Here is an 11180-nt window from a genome sequence, read left to right on the forward strand (position 1 = left end):
GACCTCTATGTACACAAACTTGGTTGTCAAAATTGCAAACATACATCACTCTCATCCCTATGGAGGAAGAAGATTTTAATACCTCTAACCATTCTTTCTAGATCAAACAACAATTTTTTTTTCTTTTATTTTTAAGCAATGTTAACAAAATTAGTTTGAGACAATATTTTTACTAAATTGAGGGCATAAGGTTCATGAGGCATTCTCATATTACTCATCTAAGCCTAATAAAATGATTAGTTATTACACTTAGTTGAAATATATGTCTTTCTGGACCTCCAGTCTAAAGAAAGGTTCATATTATCCCAAGGTGAAATGTTACATTACGTATTCAATTCTAAATGGCACTCGTAATAGTAATATAAGATAGCAATTCCATAGAAAGCAAACTAGATTAAATTTACGATAATAAAACTAGGTTTACGTTACCAAAAGTGTAGTTTTGATAAATAGATTTAACTATTAATTTTCAAAACAAATTAAATAAACTATCCAAATTTTACTAAAATAAATAAACCATAAATTAAAAAATACATAATTAGTAAGCAAATATTTTTTTCTAAAATATTTTTTTCTTAATTTAGCATTGATGCACACACAATTCTCATACTCAACTATCATTTACTTTAATCAAATCAATTTATGCTTAGTTATATAAATTTATTTGTTTAGCATAGATGAAAATAGGAAAATACTCCCAATAAAATATTTTTTTATAATTTTCTAAAGAACTTTTATTGTAAAATAATTTATATTTTCAATAAATTAGAAAAAATTAATAATTTTTTAAATTGTATGATATTATTAAATATAAAATTTTGAAAAATAACCAAAAAAAAATAAAAATAGTATAATACAATATAAAAATTAAAAATGATTCTATTTATTAATTACAAACAAATAAAAAACTCTAATTTTAACAAATTCAAATTTAAAAAAAAAAACACATTAAACTAAAACAGCATGTAACAATTATTTTTAAAAAAAAATTAATTTAAAATAACAGTAATTTTTCCTTCCTAAACAAGATAGAATGCCAAAAAAGACATAAAATTAAATTTGAAATATTAACAAATAAAGAGGGAATTACGTAGGATCTACCTGATTTCAAATGTGGGTCCCCTTTCGCTTACTTCGGACAAGAGGGCACCATTTGTGCGGGAAGGACAAGAAAATGGGAGGGAATGGAAGGGAATGGGACATTGGGAGGGCCTTGATTTTTTACCGTAAAAAATCTAACGGAAAAAATAAAAAAATCGATGAAATGCTGAAAGCAAAAATTGGTGGAGAGACTTTTCTCCCGCGAGACATTAGACTTCAAATGGGAGGTTCTTCCAATATAATAGCCTATCGGCTAAATATATAAATTATCGTTTTTAATAAATTATTATCTCACATTCTTTCTCTCTCACACACACATATATTACTGTAAAAAATGTCCAAATAAATTATTGCAAATTGATAAAATTTAATCATGAGATTTATTATTTTTTCAGTAATTTTTAGACTATTTATTTCCAATAAAATGCATATTTGACAAATTAATTTAACAACTATCTAATTCACATAAGTTATAAGAATGGTCTATATTTATTTGACAAAATTTTTAAATGTTAAAGAAGCAACACATAACAAAGAAATGTTAAATAATCACACCTTTCAGAGAATATTTTTCACAAAATATTTCTTGAAGAATTGAATTACCATATATATATATATATATATATATATATAGAGAGAGAGAGAGAGAGAGAGAGAGAGAGAGAGAGAGAGAGAGAGAGAGAGAGAGAGAGAGAGAGAGAGAGAGAGAGAGAGAGAGAGAGTATTATTCACATTTCATTCCCATTTTGAAATTACATAAATTATTTTATATTAAAAGATAACCTCATAATACAACATCACTAGAGAAGTGCTCTAAATCCTTTATTCATTAACCTGAAGCAATAACATGAAAGGAAAATGGCATGACTCTCCACCCAACCATAGGATTGGTATTCAAATCCACCCTTAGCAAGAGATAGAATACATAGCAAGAAAATCAACCCAGAACATACACTTTACCACATCACATTTTAAGCATTTCTTCACAAGAAACATAAAAAAATAACTCACCAAAATCACTAAGGAACTCTATGTGGAGTCCCTTATACTATTAGGGGCTATCAACCATATAGGGTTAAAGAATAATAATAAATTTATTTCCTCAACTTCTTCCATACTTTCCAACCTTCATCAACCCTACAATTGTGCAAAAATGGAAATTCTACAAATTACCTCATTCCTCCATCACAACAATATTGGATACTCATATCCATAATAAGTAAAGCATAGAGAACTCTCACCCTTAAGATAAATTAGGGTACTCTTAGCCATAACAACAAATACTTATGTGCACACTCCTAGCTAAACCCCATCACATGGAGGACCAAATCTCTCCCAAGGGCAGTCTACACCCACACATATTTGAACACTTTTAAAATAATTTGCAACAATTCTATATGATTTAGACATAATACCAATCACAAATTCTTTAGATAAATATAAAAAATAAGCAATAGCCTTTTTTCTTCAAAACAACATTCAAATGATTTCTAAACAAATGGTTTGATTCCCTACTTTAACAAGAAATCCAAGAAAATGTAAAATTTATGGAGAATCCCTTCCAATATTTATCCTTACTATCTTCTTCCCCACCACTTTCCTCAAAACCTTCTTCCAAAACCTCTCACCAAAACTAGAAGCTCAAAAAAAAAGCAGATGACAAAAGACCCTCTCGACAAACAAGAATGGAAATAAAATAAGAAAGAGAGAGAAACTCTCACATATAACTTCTCAACCAACTCATTGTCATCACTTTTGGGTAAGAGAATTTTTAGGACACTAAAAACATGTATAAATAGATGTATTATACTCCAAAAGACCCCCAAAATCCTTATCTAACACCTGGGGTCACTATTAGAACATAAAACTTGGTATTATACACCCATCAAAGTAAAATGGATAATTATGACCAACATCACTTAAAAACTATTACACTTACACCACTCAAAACATAAATGCACATGAAATTATAAATAATTTGGTTATGTATTCCTCCTCTCTTTCCCTTGGCAAAATTTAGCTATTAATTTAACAACCAATGTCAATATTGTATGACGAATAGATAAATTAATATATGAAGAACTTAACATGTATTAAAAAATTTATCTAAAAATTCATCTTTATGGAGAACAATATGTATACAAAATCCATCCATTACTACATAAGGGCTAAATAGAAATAAACATTCACAAGTGACCATAAATAAGCTATTAGTGATTATAATCAATCTAACATAAATAAGTTGTTAGAAAATTCATAAATAAGCTATTAGTGATCATAATAAATCTAACATATAAACTAGATTCACTAGAAAAAATTGCACAATATAGAACAATATCACAACATCCCAGATATTAATACATCTTCAAATCATTGGCAATTTTAAGCTTAACATAAATCATGAAGCAACAATCACAAAGACATGAATGAATGGAAATTCCATAGGGATCACACATGGAGTGGTCTCACAAATATGACATTCAATTCACTCCGTTGCACCTAGAGGGTGTTGCCTATAAATCTAGCATTGTGGATTGGTCATTTAGGGGCATGACCTTCTGCAGACATTTTATTATTTTAGTGAGATAATTATGGACAATTTAAATAATAAAAAATTAGGATAAATATTTCAAAGAACCCATGCAAATCAAATAATAATATGTTGTGAAATAATATGTCTCTTAGTCTGAATAAAATGAAATTATGGTATCCATTTTATTTTTGAGGAATGAGTTATCTTCTAATCATTGAGGGTTTGCGTGAACCCCTCAAAATAATTAAATTTCATCGATCTATATAAATAAATAAGAACTCCAACACTTGAACCATTAGTTCTTAAATATTGTTTGATATTAAGTGGTATCACTTAATATTAGATTCTTAAATAATTTTTGGTTCTCCTATTTTTTTGATCGGTAAGGGGATGAAGCCAATAATGTGTTTGACTACATCTATGAACCATTGAGGTCACATTTTTGAGGGACCTCATCCTTAGAGATGTTTTTTTGCCATTGCCTACGCATGGCACGCCACCTTATCACTCTGTTGCACACACATGACAACTCACCCTTATATCTCCTCTACCTCACCCAAGTGAAACCTTATCTCTCTATCACCACATGCAAGTGTCACCTTATTTCTCCATCACCACATGCAGACATCTTCCTATCTCTCCATGGTGACAATGCCCTCTCCTTATAACTCATCTATCGCATGCTGCTTATGCCAATGGTTACCTCCACGCAATTGTCTGTTTCTCCATGTTGTCAACATGTGCCTACAAGATGGAATGCACAAGTTTTGAACTTGTGATCACCCTATAAAAAAGTCTCATGACTTATCGTCACACTACAGGGTCATCCCCTGGTTCTCCATTATTTTAACAAAGAGAGACCACTTGAAAAAAAAATATCTAGTACAATTTCTTTCTTTTTGATATCCTCAAAAGCTAGATAATTATCTTCTTGAAGTTTTCATCTTTCTTTCTTGTGAAAATAACTCAACCATATTGTTTGATAGTTATAGATAGACTATCACTAAAATTTATTATTTTATAAAATTATTTCTTGTTTAATAATATAAATTGAGTGATTATGAGGAAGTTACTTGTATGTTCACATTGTTTTTCATTAAAAAGGATCTTATAAAAGTACTTGATGTTTTGTTTTTCTTTGTCATTAATTTTCATTAATATTTTGGATCATATTTTATCATTCATTAATTAGAATGAGTTCAAAAATAACAAAAAGGTTATGATTTTTTAAAAATAATTTAGATCATATTTCAATTTTTTTTATTGACATCAAAATAACTAATAAAAAGATTTAAATTTGTTGACAAAAATCAAACCGTCAAATAGTTCCTATATATTCTTGAAATAAAGCTTATAAGTTGTGATAATATTCAAATAGTTAATAAACTTTTCGTAGCGTATTTTTCACAATTTTGTTGTGTCAAACTAAATCCACCTAAATCTATTACATGTGGTTAAGAGAAAATAAAATTGTGTAGAATAATCTACATATTGGAAGCTAGAGATATAAGTAAAAAATTTATATGCTTTCACAAAGATTTCTTAAAAAAACTTTAAATTCTAGAATAAATAATGAGATTGTAAAAAATGGAATGTTTTAGATTTCATATTATTTTAGATTTTTTAAAATAAAATAAATACAAATAAATAAATGTTCAATATATTAGATTTCAACGATATTCATTATGTCATATACTTTATTTTATTTTATATTATGTTGTTTGTTTCTTACTATTCTATGAAAAAATTCAACAACATCTAATTGCATCCGATAATTACTTGACCATTAAACTAAGTTCTCCTCGACAATTATCTAGAATGTTTTAAACATTAAAAGTACGAATTAAATCCAAAAATATAACACTTTAATTTTAAAATAAATAATTAAAATATGAAAAATACAACATTCTAAATTTTACATTGTTATAAATATTATGAAGAAAATAAAACACTAAATAATACATTGACTTATACATAATACAACTCGTTCCTTAAACTATATAACCCATTCTTATCCTATTTTACTATTTGTCGCTGCCTGTCTTACTTTCTTAAAGCCCTTTTCTTTTATAGATTTTTTAACATACACAAAAACCAAGAGCAACCAATTTAGATGGATGGTTAACCAAAAGAAACTCAATCAACGAGTCAAAACTCATTCTGAAACAACCTTTCAATAAAAATAATTGAATAATAGTAAGCAGAGTGAACTTAATAACTCCTTTGTAACACTATAATTTATAAGAAATGATGATGTAGAGTGCCTTCTCCTCAGACAGAAGCATTCAGTAGCTTCCTCCTTGTACTATAGACAAAGTGAAAATAAAAGAACATAAGTAGTAGTCACATTATATTTACATATCTCCACTCCCATTTGTTTGATAACAAAAACTGCAACCTTAGCTTGAACACTCCCTAAATTATAGATTAGACTCTTGATGAAACAACTCCACTACTAAACTTTCATTAACTCTTAAAAATAGCATGCTCATGAACAGCTCCACTACTAAACTTTCGTTGCCTGTCTTACTTTCTTACAAGGCTGGTCAAGTGGCGCTTATTATAAATGATTCCTATTACCAGCTCCAAAAAACCCTAGCCAAATGTTACATGGACATGAATTCAGCGCGCGGACCATTTCCAATCGAGGGGTGATGTTCTGAATGGTATAAAAGAGGCATGGACATGACTTCGGTGCGCGAACCAGTAGAAGGAGAAGAAACTGATACAGATGATACAGATGTACCTGTAATGCCGGATGAGGTCGACGTCATAGAAGTTCCATACCCGGTCGGCATCGACGACGAGTGAAGGATGGCACTGTCATATACAGCTACAGGCAAATTCAGAGGAATATTTGGCAACTGGGCTTCAAATTTCAAAATCTTTACCACCTCTTTCATTTTAGGCCTCGCTTTTGGATCAGGATGAGAACACAACAATCCCAGCAACAGCAGCCGCTCCATTTCCTTGCCTTTGAAATTCCCTTCCAATTTTTTATCTGCTGAATCCAAGAGCCTCCCCTGGCTATACAAATTCCAAACCCATTCGACCAGTCTTTTATCCAAGCTCCGATCCACCGGTCGCCTCCCACAGGCGATTTCTAAAGTGACGGCTCCAAAGCTGAACACATCAGATTCTGTACTGGCCTTTCCCGTATATACACATTCGGGTGCCAGGTACCCATATGTCCCCGCCACCACGGTCGTATGAGAGGCTGCATGATCGCGTCCCACCAGTCTAGCCAGGCCAAAATCTCCCAGCTTTGCGTTGAAATCAGAATCCAACAACACATTACTTGCCTTCACGTCTCTGTGCACAACACGCTGTTCCCAATCCTCGTGAAGGTAAACAAGAGCAGACGCTATATCACATGCAATGCTGTACCTTCGATCCCAATCCATGACAACCTTTTGCTCTTCGAATAAATAGTTATCCAGACTTCCATTCGGCAGGAATTCGTACACCAAAAGAAATTCGCCCTTTTGGTGGCACCACCCCAAGAGTTGTACAAGGTTACGATGTCTCAGCTTGCTAATTATGGTCACCTCTGTAATATATTCTTTCCTTCCTTGTTTCGAACCCTCGGATATTCTCTTTACAGCCACGGACTCATTTGTGGAAGGCAAAATGCCTTTATACACGCCTCCAAACCCTCCTTCACCAAGCTTCTCGTCGTCGCTGAAGTTTCTGGTGGCAGCACTGAGCTCAGCATATGAAAACTTGCGGGGGCCTTGAGCAAACCATTCGTCCAGCTCCACGTCGCTTTCTTCTCTACCCTCGTCACCGGACATTCTTTTTCTGCGAATATGAAACAGCAAAGGACAAACAAGCTGGCAAAGACTGAAATCAAAACAACTCTTACGGAACCTTCATTTCCAGTGGAGATTTCCCAAGAGTATTTAGACGAGAAATTCCAAGAGTAAATTGTGTGGGTTTCGCTTGCCGATCCAGTGGAAGCTGAAAGCCCAACTTTGACGTTCTCCGGTACAAACTTGCTGAGATCTATTTTATACGACAAGATTGGGGTTCCTGGTTTAGAGATGTTACTGGTATTACCAGAGGGGTTATATAAAAGAAATACCTGGATCTGCTTTGCTCCGCCATCGTAATCCACCCATGCGTCCCATTTGTTCTCGTTCGAGAGAGTCTCGCTGGCAAGCCAATTGCCTGTAGTTTGGTTTAGTGAAACGGTCTCATTAGAATCTGCTGAATTGACGTCGATTCCCACATGGTTGTCATCCGGGTCGAAATTGTTCTTGTATGTGTCGAACTCAACAGCAACTATCTGATTAGATGAATTTCCGTCGATTATCCGGTTAAACAGGCCTAGCCACTTCCCAGACGAGTTGACAGGCGGTTCAGCGTCGAAGGGGGCTATGAAAAAAGTGATTCCATCCCCGCCAGAACTGTGTCGCTGAATGCGGAACTGAAAATGTGAAGTGAAATTTGCCAGCGCCTGAGAAGAGCTATCCCACATAGGAATCGGCTCATTGTAAGTGGCCCAACCAATACTCGAACCCAGGTTACTCTTGTATTCATTTTTGGTGAGATCTATCGCACCGTCTTTAAAAACAGTGTCGTTGTACTTTACTAAATTGTCTTGAGGAGGAAAAGTAAAGTTGACAGTTCCTGCCTGTGCGACAAAAATCGAAGCAAAGACAACAACGAAGCACAGAGGGTGAAGAGAAATCAGAGCCATGAGTACCCTGGCAGTATGTGTGCCGAGACTGAGAGAGACTTAAGGCAGAACGTATATAAAAAAGTAATCAGGCTTGACCGGGTCATAGTCGACAACAAAACGCTTCGTCACTTCATTGCAGGCACAGTTGTAGATCCGCAAAATGGGGGTAAACGCAGAATTTTCCTCCCTAATCCGCGTTCAAAGGATCACAAATATACAAGTGGCCAGTCAAAATAGGCAACTACCACGGATATATAAAAATCAAATTGATTACTATATAGAAATCAGACACAATCAAATTGATTAGTATGTAGAAATCAGAATGCATTATTTACCATATTTATTATTCAATTTTTAAAATAGAATAAATCAGAGTACAACTTTATTTTTAGCAACAAAAGAAAACATCAAACAAAAAGTTGTCTGAGACTAGCAGACACAATCAGACCCAATCAAATTGATTACTGTGTAGAAATTAGAATTTATCATTCACCATCTTTATTATTCAATTTAAAAAATAGAATAAATCAGAATACAACTTTTTATTTATTTTCAATTAATTAAAAAAATACTGTCCACGTCTTATTGTGATCCGACAAGGACATTGATAATACCGCGACTTTCATCGTGTAATTTGTGACCCTTTCATTGCAAAAATATAGGGCATTTACCCTTATTTATGCGTCCAAATTATTATTAACGATGAGTCGGCCAAGCATGATTACTATCTGATTGTCCTTTTCGGTTTCATATTATATTGGTGTAGGGTGGTTTCATATGATCGTGAATGGAACTTCTATGACATCGACATCGTCCGGCATTACAAGTACATCGGTATCATCGATCTCGATAATGCATACATCATTTTCTTCTCCCACTGGTTCACACAACAAATTTATCTCGAAGCCTCTTTTATACTATTTAGAAGATTACCCCTCCATTGGAAATGGTCCGGGCCCCAAATTCATGTCCATGTAACATTTGGTAATGGTTTTCTGGAGCTCGTACTAGGGAAACATTTATAATAAGTGTCACTTAACCAACATTGTAATTAGTTTCATCAGCAGCAAATATTCTTTACTTCTTTTCTATTTTGTGTTGAGTCTTAGGAAATTTCATCAGCATCAAATATTCTTTACTTCTTTTCTATTTTGTGTTGAGTCTTAGGAAATTTCCACAATTTATGATAGTTTAGTCATGTACTTTTTGAAATTATTCATGTAAGCAATTTTTTTAGTTGAAGTTTTGATTATATTTTATGATCTACTATCGGAATGAACTGTTTAAAAGTTATTTGCTGTAAACCAACTCTTCTAAACTAACAGGTAATCGATTGCTCCAATATCTTGTTTGAGGTTGTTTGTAATGGCTTAGCTGTTTGTGTGCATGCTATTTTTAAGAGTTAATGGAGTTTAGTATTTTGGTTGTGGAGTTGTTCCACCAAGAGTCTAATCTATAATTTAATGTGTGCTCAGGCTTATGTAGCAGTTTTGGTGATCAAACTAATGGGAACAGAGACTCTTGAATGGTCCTTTTCCAATTTGTAAAAATAATGTGACTGAATCCTTTCTCATACACTTTATTATTGTCTACATTTTTTAATTTTCTCAACATCTATTGTGCAACAAGGAGATTGTTGAATGTTTCTATCTCTAACTAAGTAATGGACTTGTTGCATCGTCATTTTTATACATAAAAGAGTCACAAAGGATTTATCAAGTGCACTTTACTTAGTATTTTTTGATTATTTCTATTGAAAGGTTGTTTTGAGATGAGTTTTGACTTATTGATTGGGCTTCTTTGGTTAACAATTCATTTATTTAGTTAGTCTTTGTATATATTAAAATTCTAGAATGAAAAAAAGCAGTAAGAAAACAAGACAATGTATTTATTTATTTAAGGTGTCTCAACCTTTGCAAATCTTAACATTGGCTAATGCATTTATTTATTAATTTATTATTTGATTTATTGCCTACAAATGTCTAGTCATCTAGTAGGATCCACAGGCTTGGTGGCATCCTACTTGGTGATGACTGCATGACACATGTTGCACATGTGGAGGTAGGCATCCCACATAAGGATCTTGACAAGTGCTAGCCTATGACAGATTCTATGACAGAATGGACAAGTAGCAGGCAATACCTTTTGCATGGAGAGGGTTACAGCGAGTTGTAATAGAATAAGCTAAATATAGTCATTTATGACAGATTCTCTTACAACTGTAAGTGTTGTAAGTTATGACAGCTATAAGATGTATAAGAGCATCTTTCATACCTTGAAATAGTAAATTTTGAGTGCCCAACTTAGGAGGTTTGAATGGGGAGTCATTTGGAGATGTGCATGTGTCATTTGCATGATTTTTGGTGACCGAAAAATAGGGCCAAATGTTATGCACGACCCCACTTGATGATTCATCTAGAAGCTTCTTCTTGAGTTTTATATCTCTATAAAAGGTAGTCTTGAGGAGTGTTAGAGATGCAATGTTTGTAGGTGAAGTGTTATGCTACCAGAATTAATCCAAGTTGTGGGTTGTAGCTGTAAACTCCTATTTAAGAAGCTAAGTACTGGCATTGTATTGTAAAATTTTTTATTACTGGAATACAAATTACTGTTCTTTTGGACTGTGGGGATTTTTACACAAAAGGGTTTTCCCCATGATATATCTTGTGTTCATTGTTTATCTGTATGCATGTTTATTGTCTTTCTATGAATGTGTTTCTATTTCTGTAATAAAAGATTTGTAAGAAAATTTGCACTATCTCCCCCACTAGATTAGTTTTAGGAAGTGTTTTCTGCACCTTAGCTTCCTTTCAAAATCTACATAGGCAAATCTTTGCTCTCTTATTACACAAAACATTGTAG

General features: G+C 32.9%; 1 pseudogene; it reads right to left on the reverse strand.

Annotated features, from left to right (window-relative positions):
* Positions 1 to 5982: 5982 nt before the first annotated feature.
* LOC131042013 (L-type lectin-domain containing receptor kinase IX.1-like) lies at positions 5983 to 8375 on the reverse strand (annotated as a pseudogene).
* Positions 8376 to 11180: the final 2805 nt, after the last annotated feature.

This window comes from Cryptomeria japonica, unplaced genomic scaffold, assembly GCF_030272615.1.
Source record: "Cryptomeria japonica unplaced genomic scaffold, Sugi_1.0 HiC_scaffold_918, whole genome shotgun sequence".
Taxonomy (NCBI): domain Eukaryota; kingdom Viridiplantae; phylum Streptophyta; class Pinopsida; order Cupressales; family Cupressaceae; genus Cryptomeria; species Cryptomeria japonica.